At 44.0% G+C, this 12,052-nt stretch overlaps 1 protein-coding gene and 1 pseudogene across 9 annotated transcripts in view; both read left to right on the forward strand.

The window, feature by feature from the left end:
- The window catches only part of ERC2 (ELKS/RAB6-interacting/CAST family member 2), a 957,804-nt gene that overhangs the window by 792,892 nt on the left and 152,860 nt on the right, over positions 1 to 12,052 (forward strand). The gene's annotated exons all lie outside the window — the stretch shown is intronic.
- On the forward strand, positions 7,406 to 8,367 carry LOC145520830 (uncharacterized; annotated as a pseudogene).

Raw genomic sequence — 12,052 nt, forward strand, 5'->3', positions numbered from 1 at the left:
GTTGTCATGTTTTACACTGAAGAGGTTAAATCATACTGCCAAAGTCAATAGTTAGAAGTTGAAGAGACCAGGCTGGAACCCAGGTCTGTCATTCACTACCACATCTCATGCTCTTTCTTCCGTAGTGTGTGGCTACCACTAGCCAGTGGGTAGCAAGGGGTTCTTCATACCCAACTCCTTAAGCTACATACTGAAGTCTGTCCCCAAGTGGGTTGAGTTCCAAGACTATAAATCTATTAAGTGGCATCACTGACTCAATGGACATGAATTTGAGCAAATTCTAGGAGATAGGGGAGAACTTGGCGTGTTGTAGTCTGTGGAGTTGCAAAGAGTCCAACAATTTAGCTCGTGAACAACAATGCAACAAAATTACCTGTCTATCACACATGTATGTATATAATTTATTATATGTTATATATACTCGCTATTGTTATTTAATATATGTTGTATGTTAAACAGCTTGTTAGGTGCCCAGGTTATTCCATAAAAAAGCTGATATCCTGTTGAAACAGTCCCTATGCTTATGGAGAGAGTTGAGGAACCTACAGGAAGATAATAGTCATAATGTAATAGGAAAAACAATAATACTGAATGAAAACTTAATAAGGCATTGATTAATCTTGAGTCCCAATATTTCAGGAGAAGTGGTTTTGTTTAGAAATAACAAGAGAAGGCAGTGCCCATCTCTTGAGGTTCTTTTGAGGATTAAGTCTGTTGAACCACGTAGTATCTGGGCATGTTGTAAAACTGATGGAAATGTTAGTCGCATAGATACATGGAGATCCTGGAAAGATTCCAGAGGAAATTTCTGAATACCTCTAAAGGTTTTAGAGAGGATGGCCTACAGCATTTCTCTTGCCAGATTTTACTTTGAAACAGAGTTTCCATCTATATTGCAACTTAGGGTTTGTGCAGTGGCAGGCGCCTTCATTGGGCATCCATAAATCTGAGACTGCCCACCTCAGCGAAAATTGCAGAGTAGTACAACTGAGCAGCAACTGCTGGAGCCCCACAGTCAGGCACCTAAGATCCAGCTTCAGAAGTCATAAGCATGACTGTCTTGAGTACTTCCACAGTGCCACAAGCTGGGTGGCTTCAACCACAGAAATTGATTGTCCCACCATTCTGGAGGCTAGAAGCCAAGGTGTTGAAATCGGCAGGGTTAGTCCCTTCTGAGGGCTGTGACACACAATCTGTTCCTTGCCTTTCCCCCGTTTCTGTTGGTTTGCTGGAAGTCTGCAGTAGTCCCTGACTTACGGATACATCACCCTGATCTCTGTCTTCATCTTCACATGACTTTCTCCTGGAGTGGGTGTGTCTGTGTCTAAATTCTCCTCTTTATAAGGATGCCAGTCATGTTGGATTAAGATTCCAGTGTGACCTCATCTTAACTAATCATCTCTGCAGTGACCCTGTTTTTAAATAAGGTCAAATTCTGGGAGACTGGGTGTTGGAACTTCACCCAGAATTTGCAGGGAGGGCTCAATTCACTCAATAGTAAGATTTTATTAATCTTTTTAAAGTTTCTTCCAGTCCCATGAGGAATTGTTGAGGTCTGAACAGTTAGGGCAACCAGAGAAATGAACCTCTGTGAGAGAGGAAATGAATATTGTCTTAGGAGTCAGGAAGTGTGACACGTGAGGAAAGTGTCTTGATTTATTTGACTTTTAAAATATGTTTACTTGGTTGTGCCAGCTCTGTCATATGAGACTAATGATAATCACCTTCCACACTTCACCCCCACCAAAATTATTCTGTGGACTGAAAAAGAGTGTGTCTCTAAAGACACCTCGAAACTCTCAAGGTTCTATCTGGGTGCATTGTCATTACCTTCATTGTTTATGAGGGATAAAGGGAATGTGGCTCCCATGTGGGGATTTGGCGTCCCTTAACAGGGTCTCACTCCTCTGTCCCAGCTCGCTTCTCCCCATCACAAACCCAGACCTGCTGCCAGAGTTTTCAAAAGCTCTCTGTGTTGCGAGATTTGTGCAGACTTGATCTTCCAGGTTTAACTTAAATATTGTTTCCATTTTGAAGCCTGTCATGTGGGTGTACCACAAAGAGGATTGGTTTTTCCCCCCAGCTCCCAAGCCCGGGGCGGCGGTATGTAGGCAGTAACAGAATACTAGGAAGAAAGAGAGAGCCTGAAATGGATCCTTAGGCCCTTGGCCTGTGCAGAGACAAAGCAGGATGTAAGTAAAACCATTACTTCTCCCTCCTGATCAAAGGCGAGATGGTAACCCCGCCCCTCCTCCCCACCAACCAGCAAGCAATTAACACAGCCTGGAGTCTGCTCCCAAGTGCTGGGGATTCAGCCTGCAGGACCAGCTCTGACTGATCAGTGATTAAAAGTAGAGAGCCCTGTATGGCCAGGTTGAAAAATGCCGTGTTTGCAAATAGAATAGACTATGAAAAACTATTTGCAAATAAAATAGACTGCAAAACTCTCCAGTGAAGGAGACATACATGCCAACCTTGTTAACGGATTACTGTTTTTGTCTGGGTTTGGTGCAGTTAAGAGGTCAGAATCTGCCAACTGGACCTAAGAGTAAAAGATGTAACTCTCAGGAACGAAGTAGACCGATGCCTCTTGGGTTTTACAACCACCCAGAATTTTATTAAATGCGAATTCTGATTTCGCAGGTCTGGATGGAGCCTCAGAGTCTGCATTTCTAACAGACTACCAGGTGGGGTTGCCAAACTTAGAGGGTAAGAAAGTCTGGATGCCCAGTTAAATTTGAATTTCCTCTATTTTATCTGCCAGCCTTACCCTTAGGCGTTGTTAATGCTGCTGGTATGTGGAACACACTCTGAGTAGCAAGGGTGTACATCATCAAAACATAAAACTTTGATGAAAACACGAGGCTGAGTTAGTGGAAGAGCATCTGGTACAATTTAGAAACAAGCTTATGGCTCACAGGTTAGTGGAACTAGAAAGCATTGCTTAGTTATGGGCAGAAACAAACCAACAGCAGCAAAGAACATGTGTACCTCTCTAGAAATGGATTTCCTACATTTACCCACTTAGAATCCAGGGGCCCATGTGGGACTCATGTTTGCTTTATGTACCTGTTGTCTCAGTCACTTAGTTAGTGTTGGTGAAGTCAAAGGAAAGGTAGTGCTGTTTACAGAATAAAAAGAGTAAGACTGAAAAAGACTTTTTAAGAACTAAAAATTATGTGAAGTTTTATGTTGAGGGCTTTCAGGTGGCATTTCACCCCTATCCTGCCTGCCTTCCCAAGCTCCCCTTTGAAATGAAGGGGCCACCTTGACTCAGCCCTGATAGGTGATCTATGGAGCAGATGGGGGCCGGGCTTAGGTTTACTCTGGCATTTGACATTCAGGCCCAACACTCCATTCCTTTGAAGCTGAGAGAACTGACGCTAGCTCCTTTGAGGCTACTGGGCCCACTGGAGCAGTCCCTTACAGATTGCTGGATGTTGGCACTGAGAGGGAGCTTAGCCATCATTTATTCCAATCCCTGACTTCCACAGATGGAAGGGTAGAACTTGCAAGAATGTCCTCCTCCTCACAACCCCTTTCTGCTTTGCTGACCGGTCTGACATGCAGCCTGTTAAGACGTGTATTCTACACACAGTTAGAATCTGGTTTTTAGGATCTACTTTTTTTTAAAGGGTTTCTTTGTTGTTTTGTTCTGTTTTGAAGTACTATACCCAGGGTTGCCTATGTTCCAGATGGTCCTTGACTGTATTTCATAATGGGATCATTTCCCTTCTGTCCGTTCATCCTTGAGATTGGGTTGAATCTTGTATATCTGTGCACCGCAAATTTAATGTACTTGATTTAATTAATCAGAGGCAGCCACCATACTTCCCAGATCAAATTGTTTTGGTTAATTATTGAAGAATGAATTGAGCACCTACTATGTACTAAATCTATGGAAGGTCACAGCTGTCCAGAAACTAAAGACAAATAGCCCTTTCTCATCCAGCCTGTTGTACATTTGGCTTTTCTGCAGCAATTAAAAAGCATGGGATTTGGGGCCGAAATGCTAAAGAGATAATTCGTTTTACCACTTTGTCAGGGTTTAATTGCTGGAAAAAAACCTTTTAAAATAAGATTATTTTCCAAGCCCCGTTTGCGAAAATAATAAATGCCTCCTGCCCCTCAATAGTATGTCCAAGCTGATTTATTTCACCTATTTTTTTTTCTGTCTGCAGTTAATTCCTCTCCAATCAATTCTCACTGTAAAAGATTTAAGCTATACAGAAATAAACAGCTTGAAACCCAGATGCCCCTCCTTCTCTGCTCCCCAGCTTCATACTTCTCCCCTGAAGAAGCATATGCCAGTTAATCATACAACATATGCCCATCATGTGCATTTACAAAGTATATATACATTTACACATTTCATTTATAACACAAATTGAATCATATATTCAGATTCTTCTGTGATTTGCATTTTGCACTGAACTGTATGGCTTGGTAAGCCTTCCATTTTTATACGTGTGGATCTGCCTTATTCTTTTCTAATAACTATAGGAATATTTCATGGAATTCCTCTGTCACATTTTATTTAGCCCTTCAGAGTTGATGAGTATTTAGATTGTTTGCCATTTGTTGTTATGACAAACAAGATTGCAGTAAACAATTTTGTATATCCGTCTTTGGGCATATAGGCGAGTATTTCTCTAAGAGAGTCCCAGAATTTTCAGTTTCTAGATCAGATGAATCTGACAAGCTGATGAGAACAGGATTGGTTTCCAACTTGCAAATACATTTCAATCTTAATCTCAAGTTTCTCAACCCACACTGTTCTATGTGAATTAATTCAGGATTACCCAAGAGTCTTCCATGTTTGGACACTGCTGGCTAACATTGTGAAAGTTGAATTTAAGCTTCAGAGATTAAAAAAAAAAAAAAAAACCTTAGAGCTACACTCTTAAATTCCTTAAAATAGTATGGGTTTTACTGAGAAGAACGTGGAAAAGAAGATGAATAAAGGGAGTTTCCTTGATAAATGGATGAAAAACTCTGTATTGGAAAGAGCATTAGTCTCTCAGGAAAGGAGGTGGGCCATTCTTTTAGAAAATAACTTTGTCATGTTTTCCAAGCTAAGCCAACTCCACAGAATAGCCAAAACTAAACACCTAATGAGTGTGCTTGGTTGGATTTTATTGCAGATTTTAAAGTAAAAGTAACAGGGTATAGTAGGTAGAATTCCAAAGGTGTCTCCACAAGACTCTTGTCTCTGGTTATTTAAGCACATATTCAGGCAATGGATGAAGGGACTTTGCAGGTGGAATTAAGATTATTAATCAGCTGATTTTGAAATAGGGAGAGTATCCTGGATTATGCAGGTGGACTAAGTATAACGACATGGGCCCTTCATAGTAGAAGAGGAAAGCAGAAGAGACAGGCAGATGCAGCGGAAGAGAAAGAAGAATGAGAGCAGAGGCAGAAGGAGAGTTCAGAGAGCTTATGAGGAGAGGCTTTGCAGATGGAGAAAGGGGGCCATGAACCAGAGAATGCAGGAGGCCTCTAGAAGCTCCTAGGTGACAGCTACAAAGGAAAGTCCATGGAACTGAATGTTGCTGATGACTTGAGTGACTCAGCGCCCCAGAAAAGACAGGAGCTCTGCCAATACCTTGACTTTGGTCTTGGGAGACCCAGAGCAGAGAGATAATAAGTGAATGTTTTAATATGCTAAATATGTGGTAATTTGTCAGGACAACAATAGAGAACTAAAACAGGGGTTGGTCCAACATCTGTGTGTTGGACATGGCAGAAATGGATAGCATGCTGCTGTCTTTACTTCCTTGCATCGAAAGCAGGTTATCAAAACCAGTGTTACAGCATGAAGAAGAGTAGACCACCTTTTCTAAATGCTTACCACATGACAAGGGCTGCGTTAGGTGCTCTTGTGTGCATTCCCTACCGTACTCTTTCCAGTAGCTGTACAAGAGTTGGTGTTTTTGTTATCTCCATTTTATAAACAAGAGAACTCAGCCTCAAAGAGGTTAGGCACATGGGCAGGAATGGCTTGGCTTATAAAGAGCACGGCCGGGACTCAAACCCATGTCTATGGGACATCACACCCAAGCCTGTGTGCATGAACACTATATTTCACACTGCTCAAAACCACAACTGCAGTTAAATATGAGGCTACTATGTTTCTATATGCAACATCACTAGCTCAACACATATCTCACAGTGCCTTTTGTCACATGAAGCCCACTGACCTTGTTTTAATACCCTTGGAATACTACACCATTAGATGCTGGGCTAGGAGGAAATAAAATCAAAGTTGTATGGTCAATGAAATAAGACTCCTGCTTTCCCCACCCCAGGCTCTTCCCGCCAAAGCACAGTGCACACTCTTATATTTCTCTTCAAATCCTTAGAGGTCCCACTTGCTCTAGATTGTGTCAAAGATTGTACACTCTTCCCCACACCAGGCATTCACTTCTGGAGGTGAAAGCTGTGATGGAGACATTTTCATACCTTGAACATAAATATCAGGAGCCAAAAGGAGTATCAAGTGAAAGAAGCGTGATGCATAACTGACGTTTTATCTAGGAAGGGCCAGTGTGCTGATTTGATCTCAGTTGTCTGCGCAAAAAGTATGACCTCAAATCCAGCCAATGGAAAGTCTGAACATAAACTCCTTGCATGTATTCATTCACGTATTCAAGCATCTAACAAATAGGAAGTAAGCTTCTCTCATGTGCCAGAGTTTTCTCAGGAAGTTGAGGGTACCGTGGTGAATAACAGAAGTTCCATGTCCATACATCTTCCAGGCTAGAGAAGAAAGAATGGAGAAGCAGGCAGTTGTAGGCTGGTGTAGTCAAGCTGTGGTGGAGGAGGTACTAGATGCCATGAGAACATGTGGAAGAGATACCAAACCCAGCTTCCGACGCTAAAAGACGGGGTCCCTCAACTGGGACCTAAAGGAAAAATGGGAGTTAACCAGGCAAATGTGGGTTAGGGGAGAATGTTTCAGACGAAACAGATGTCTTTATGGAGGTCTGGTGTGGAAACATACCCAAGTCCCTAAATATATCTACAGTATGGAAGGCAAAGAAGCAGAATAACAAAGGATGAGGCTGAAGATATCGGTAAAGACGAGGTCAGAAAGGCTTTCTACTATTTTAGGGAGTTTGAACTTTATTATAAGGGAACTTGGAAACCATTTAAAGAGTGAGCTGAGCAGGGACGTGACCAGATGTGGGTGCTTTAGGAGGATCCCTGTGGTGGACCTGTCAGGAATGGAAGAAGGAGAATGAGTGGATGCAAGGAGACCGCTGGGAAGCTGGAGCAGTGTGGTGTGTGTAGAGAAAGGCTGGGATTAGGGATAGAGAAAGGGGGCTGGATTCCAGAGCTCTCTGGGCAGGAGAGTTGATGGAATTCGGTTGTGGGCTGGAGGGAGAAAAGGGAGTCCAGGATGACAGCCAGGCCTGACTTGGCTAAGTCTCATTCCAAATATCCTCCAAGGCTGATGGGCCCAAGTTGTGGTCCACAGAGGTGAGTTGGGGTTGTAATTTGTACTTTGCAGAAGGCCTGAGGAGTAGGGGATCAGCCAGAAAGCACATCTTCCTTCTGCCGCGTGGAGCAGCCAAGAGCTCCTCTGTGAAAGGCGTCTTGGGCTTTTCAGAGCAAATGACTCCTTTTGGTTGTTTTGAATATACTGACAAGAATAAAAGCTTGCAGGAAAACAATACCCCAACTCCTCATTGAAAGAGGAAATAATAAACAGTTTCAAACGTTGGCTTTATTTTCTGTGCTCTTGCTTTCTGCAGAGAAGAATGCCTTTGCTGTTTAATGTGGTGGCTGCAGGTTGCACTGTGGGTTTGGGGAAGGGTCATTGCACCTATAACCTGCCCACTCCATGTGTCTTGAGGTGCTGTGATGTCTTTCTTGAGAGTTATCCCAACTCTTGGTTTTGACATGTCACATCAGGGCAGCCAGCCAATTGGGACTGGACCCTGGGAAGAGCCTGTAGGCCTGAGACTTGGTAGCGTTTGCCTGGTAAAACACCTGTGGCTGCTATGACCCGTGGCTAAGCCCTGTCACAGACTGACAGCTCAGGGCTACTCAGATCCACCTGCTGATGGTGGGCCCTCAGTCTTCTTATTACTGTAACTTTGCATCAGGGGAAGGAGATTTTTCATGAACAAGTGTGTGAAATATATTCAATGCCTAGTAGTGGTATACAGCTGCTATCCACTGCTTTGATCTGCCCTTAATCTGCCTCCTTGTCTTTTCTGACACTAGCAGCCAGATTTTCTTTGGTCAATTCCTTTCTGTTTCTGCAGTTCTGGGGCGGTTACCCTTTGCGCAGCACTATGTCAGGTATGGGCACTTGACGCAAGCCAGCCAGTCAGAATCCTCTACCCCCAGACCTGATCACTTAGATGGAGCTGTTCTTTGGGCCTCAGTGATCCGTTCGGTGGGGAGCCCAGGACCCAGCTAGACCAATGAGTCTCAGTCTGAGTTTTGGACTGTTTGGAAAAAGAAGGGTTTGTTTTGTAGAATTGTAAGCTGGGATGGTGACATTTGGGGTCCTGGGGGACACAGCCTGCCTGAGAAGGTAGTGAAAAAAGAAGAGGAAAGCAGACATGAGTGATGGAGAGAGGACGTGGGGGCAGGGACAGATCCCTAGGGATATTGTTGGAGTCCTTGTATTCAGCCATGCCCAAAGGCAGCCTAGTCCTGAATAAGCTTTAGTTACAGGAGCTAATGAGCATCTTTTTCAGTAAGCCAGTTTTGAGTCCTGATGTGTCCATTATTTAGTCTTGATTCAAGTCAATTTAGCAAGTTATTTGTTGAGATCTACAGTGGGAGCTGTACCTCAGAGCTGTAGGGAACTCATGAAGCATGGTATAGTAACAGCTGTCGTTATTCTCATTATGGCTGTTCTATTTACTGGCTATTTCTCCTGTCACCAGACATTTCTTTGCACTTTACACACATTATTTATTTGATCCTTTGAGTAAATCTTTGAATTAGAAGTACTTATTGAATTTAACAAAGGAGGCAACTTGGATCCAGAGAGGCTATGAAATATATCCAATATAAAAATTAAAGAAACAATAGTAAAAAAAAAATAATAGCTAGTCAGTAAAGAGATAAGATATGAGTTGCAATCTACTATGACTCCAAAGCCTGTGTTTTTGCCACCCTGCTTTCTTGCCTCCTGCTCTTGTTTATTCACACTCTGGTCAGGGAGACATAAAGGAAATACCCTGTGTACTGCAGGGGGGGTCAGGTTATTTCCTCCCACCCTAAGAACTTGAAAATAAAATGGATGGCACACTTATGAAAGCAACATGGGATGGATCAGAGCAGAGACTTGCACGTTTACCCCAGGAGCCAAAATGGCTCCTGGCCAACCAGGTTGGGTCTTGCTGCCTAAATGTATTGACAGCAAAGAAGGAATGAGTGTGTCGAGAGATGGGTCACCCTACCATGGAAGCAAAAAACAGTGCAGTTAGTGAGGAAAATCTTGGGGACACCCATCCTATCACTATCCAAGTGGTGGGAGCTATACCCATGGGGCTTCCTAGGAGCTGGTGTGTCCCTCTGAGGAGATGAGTGAGGAGACTGGTCACAGAATCCAGCAGTCACTCTTCCCATGAAAGCTACTGTCTCCATTGTGGATTAGTGCACTGGGCCCCTTGACATCACACTAATAAACGCCTGCTTCAGCCACAGCTTCCTAAAATTGGAAACACCATCCTCCTGTTCATCATGACCCTTCCTATTCTCATTTTAAACCTTTATTTAAAAAAAAAAAAATTATTTGGCTGTACTGGGTCTTAGTTGCAGCATGTAGAATCTTTGATCTGTGTTTCAGCATGCAGGATCTTTAGTTGTGGCCTGTGAACTCTTAGCATGTGAACACTTAATTGTGGTATGTGGGATCTAGTTCCCTGACCAGGGATCAAACCCAGACCTCTATACTGGAACATGGAGCCTTAACCACTGGACCACCAGGGAAGTCCCCTAAACCATTTTTAAACCACTACTTCCTTGAAGGGTGTATCTATAGCGAGAGGACTATGCTTGCTAAACATTCCAAGTTCTGCAGTGATAGCTTAATGTTACTGTAAATGAACAAATTGGCCCTCAAAGTCTAATTTGGCCTCCCCATGAGTCTGCCTATGGGAGACTGCGTTGGTCGGAAGCTGGCAAGCTTTGAGGGCCGTGTGCCTGTTAGAGCTCTCTATGTAGAACAATCACAAGGCATCCTGGAGCTGGCAATTTTGGAAACTTCCCTTTTGGAGGTGGATTTCTTCCTTGGACTGACACAGTAGAACAGCCCTGTATGATGGAATAGGAACTATTATTTACAGCGAGTTGTGCTATGCACACACCTACATCCTGGACAAGGGCGGGGGGCTGGGAGTTGGACAGAAAAAACAGGTTGCATGTTGGAGTTAAGTGAACTTGAGTTTGTATCCCAGCTTCAGTGTTATTAGCTATGTGGACAAGTTTTCCAAGTCCCAAAGGCTCAGTTTCCTCCTGTAAAACATAAGGATAATAACAGGATCTACTTCATAGAGTGACTATAAGAACTAAAATGAAAAAGGAAAAAGTGGTGCAGATTTAGCAGGCATTTGATACAGTTGTGCTCATTAGCTGTTAGTTGCTGACTGGGCACCTACATCACTGTATCCTTTGGCAGAATACTCCCCTCTGCTCTCATACTTTTCTTAGTGTGGTCCAGGCCTGAATGAGGAGTACAGTGACAGTACAGGCCCTCAAGAAGTCAGAAAGACTAGGGGAAAGAGCACACGTGGCCTTTCAGGTAGGCTGGCTAACCCAGCTCTGCAAAGAGTCCAGACTGAAAATGTCAACAAGGAAACTAGACTGGGTGAATAATGGGTTGGATGGATAGTTAGGCCTGCAGAAGGATATATCACATGGCAGCTTCAGCCCCACATGCCATAAGGGAACACAGACCCAATATGATCGTGAATGTGAAAGTGTTAGCCCCTCAGTCATGTCTGACTCTTTGCAACCCCATGGATTGTAGCCCAGAGGCTTCTCTATCTATGGGATTCTCCTAGCAAGAATAATGGAGTGGGTTACATTCCCTTCTTCGGGGGATCTTCCCGACCCAGAGATCAAACCTGGGTCTCCCATATTGTAGACTGATTTTTTACTGTCTGAGCCACCAGGGAAGCCCCAGTATGATCACATCTGTGCATATTTTAAAGACAAGCCAAGAACTTAGATTTCTTTGTGAAATATCCTGTATTTGTGCCATGCTTAGTCGCTCAGTTGTGTCCGACTCTTTGCGACCCCATGGACTGTAGCCCACCAGGTTCCTCTGTCCATTGGGATTCTCCAGGCAAGAATACTTGAGTGGGTTGCCATGCTCTCCTCCAGGGGATCCTATATTTACAGCAACTAATTTGAATTCTTCTGAAGACTCTGTAGGCCACGCAATCATCCCATGCGACAGAAACTTTCTTGGGATTTCAATTTTTAATCTTTACCTTAAAGTCTGGGCAGGGTTTGGGTAGAGGGAGTCTGAATTTGAGTTCCCCCAGGAGCAGATGCTACAACAAAGAGCCACTCCAAGTAGCTTACTTGGGATGGGATCCCAGGAAACATCAGTAGGGCAGTGAGGGGGAGTAGGACAGAGCTGGGAAAGCATCCAGTAGAGGAGCTGTTATCAAGTCATCACTATGAGTGACGCGTCACTGCTGCTTAATCATTTGGGGGCCTCTGAAGCCAGAGTTGGACTCATGCCTCAGTGTGGCCCACCTGAGGGGCAAGAGAGCTGGGGTATATATACCCTCCCTCCTACCAGTCATGGGCAGAGGGCTGCTCCCTGGGGGCATCAATGTCTTCACATACCTCCCTGGCCATAAGCTTGCTCATGGTGGAGTCTTGGGGACCAAAAGAGCCCCCAGGTAGAGGCAGGCCAGGATCAGCAGTTGGATGTGGGTGGAACACCCACAGTGTCCGTGGGGGGAGGGGCAGGAGGAAGCAGTCAGTATCAGCCACTGCACTAGCAAGTGTTCAAGAGAGACTTCCAAACATTCTGTCGAGTCCAGCAACTAGGGGTGGGTGGCGAAGT

Source organism: Giraffa tippelskirchi, chromosome 9, assembly GCF_054371585.1.
Source record: "Giraffa tippelskirchi isolate mGirTip1 chromosome 9, T2T-mGirTip1v1.2.pri, whole genome shotgun sequence".
Classification (NCBI taxonomy): domain Eukaryota; kingdom Metazoa; phylum Chordata; class Mammalia; order Artiodactyla; family Giraffidae; genus Giraffa; species Giraffa tippelskirchi.